The 2,444-nt window shown below is 41.0% G+C and overlaps 1 pseudogene; it reads right to left on the bottom strand.

Moving 5' to 3' along the window:
* The window catches only part of LOC102842219, a 17,104-nt pseudogene that overhangs the window by 7,442 nt on the left and 7,218 nt on the right, over nucleotides 1–2,444 (bottom strand).

The following is a 2,444-nucleotide window of genomic DNA, read 5'->3' as shown; positions in this document are numbered from 1 at the left end:
CTGGATTAAGTTGATTATACCTGGAGGTGGTTTGGAGGTGCATAAAATTATCACATACAGCAAGATTCCCATGAAAAACATCAAGAGCATAACAGACATACACAGAGGTGTTTCCAGGGGGTAGCTACTAGTTTCAGTGTTACTATCGTACATGGACATTAACAGCTCACGTATCTGTTTAACAGAATAATTGGTTAGAAAACAATTGTTACATATTCTCTGCGTTGCTACATCCTGTTTTTCTGTACTTTTATTTCTCATAGTCTCACGCACAACTCTTGTTACTGGGGCAGTGACATTTACATCAGAGCCATTGATCAAAACGTTGTGCGTATTATTACTAAAAACAATCACTTCCCCAGAAGCTACAATTACCAGAGTTAAGAGCATAAAGAACAAGTACAGAATGCACAAAAGTATAATTAAAGAAAATTGCACAGAGGTGGCCAAACAGTGAGTTCGCCAAAGCCTATGAACCCGGGAATTCAGGGAGTTACTTCCCTGGCCCTCGGGGTCCATGGCCCGTAAGCCTGAGGAAGGCTCAAAGACTGGATTTTCGTCCATGTTATCCTTGTGCCTCAACTTCTCAGTGCTGATTACGTATGCTGTGGCCGCCAGCAGAACAGGAACCAGACAAGGATGCCCTTTGTCACCACTCCTATTCAATATTGTGATAGAAGTCTTTGTCAGAGCTGTATGGCAAGAGAGGGAAATTAAAGGCATCCAAATTGGCAAAGAGGAAATAAAACTCTATTTGCAGACGATATGATCCTATACATAGAAAACCACAAATACTCAGTAAAAATACCACTAGACCTTATTAGAATATTCAGCAAAGTGGTAGGGTATAAGATCAACACACAAAAATCAGTTGGAGTTCTCTATAAAGGGTAACCACAGCACTGAAAAGGACTTTAGGAAAGCAATACCATTTACAATCGCCACCAAAGGATGAATTATCTAGGAATAAATGTAACCAAGGAAACAAAGGACCTATACAAAGAAAACTACAAAACACTACTTGTTGTTGTTAAGTGCCTTCGAGTCGGAGCCGACCCATAGCGACCCTGTACAGGGTTTCCGAGGGTGTAAATCCTTACGGGAGTAGAAAGCCTCATCTTTCTCCCGTGGAGCGGCTGGTAGTTTCGAACCACTGACCTTAAGGTTCGCAGCCCGATTCATAACCACTACGCTACCAGAGCTCCTTACAAAACACTACTAGACACTACTAGAAGAAACCAAAAGAGACTTACAACAATGGAAGACTATACCATACTCCTGGATAGGAAGACTTAGCATTGTGAAAATGTCAATACTGCCCAAAGCAATCTACACATATAATGCAATCCCAATCCAGATTCCAACAACATTCTTAAAAGAGATGGAGAAAACAATTACAAACTTTAAATGGAAAGGAAAGTGATCCAGGATAAGAAAAGTACTGCTTAAGAAGAAGAATAAGGTTTGAAACCTCTCACTCTCAATTTCAAAATTTACTATACAGCTAAAGTGGTCAAAACAGCCTGGTACTGGTACAATGAAAGATACATTGATCAATGGAACAGCATCAAGAATCCAGAAATTAACCCACCCATATACAGAAAACTGATTTTTGACATGGGGGTGGGGGTGAAAGTCTCTGCAACAGATGGTGCTGGCAGAACTGGAAAGTGATATGCAAAAGACTGAAACAAGACCTTTATATCATGCCTTATACAAAAACTAACTTAGCATGGATTAAAGACCTAAATGTGAATCCCAGATTTATAAAGGCCATCAGTGAAAAAATAGGGACAAATGTGGTGGCTCTAATTCAGGATACACACAGACTACCAAACATTTTGAAAATTACACAAACAAAAGTAGACAAAATAGATGATTGGGACATACCAAAAATAAAAACTTATGTGCATCAAAAGAGTAAAAAGGGAGCCCACAGAATGGGAAAAAAGTCTTTTCCAATGGCACATCGGAGAAGGGACTAATTTCTAAAATATATAGAAAACTACAACACCTCTATAAGAAAAAGGGAAATAACCCTATTAAAAAATGGGCACAGGACATGCACAGACACACTTCACCAAGGAGGAGATCTGGGCAGCCAACAAACATATGAAGAAATGTTTACAATCACTAGTCATTGCTGTTGTTGTGAAGTGCTGTCAAGTTGGTTCCGACCCATAGTGACCCTGTATAGGGTTTCTGAAGAGTGACCATTGTTGTTGTTGTCAGGTGCCATTGAGTCGGAACCGACTCACAGCGACCCCATGCACAGCAGAACGAAACAATGTCTGATCCTGGGCCAACCTCACTACCGCCGCCACACTTGACGCCATCAATGATGTCACCTGGCTGATCCATCTCGTTGGGGGTCTTCCTATTTTTCTCTGACCCTCCACCTTACCCAGCATGACATCCTTCTTCAGCGACTGTTCTCTCCGGAC

The sequence above is a fragment of the Chrysochloris asiatica genome, unplaced genomic scaffold, assembly GCF_000296735.1.
Source record: "Chrysochloris asiatica unplaced genomic scaffold, ChrAsi1.0 scaffold00607, whole genome shotgun sequence".
Lineage (NCBI taxonomy): Eukaryota > Metazoa > Chordata > Mammalia > Afrosoricida > Chrysochloridae > Chrysochloris > Chrysochloris asiatica.
This window is presented reverse-complemented; position numbering and strand designations above follow the sequence as displayed.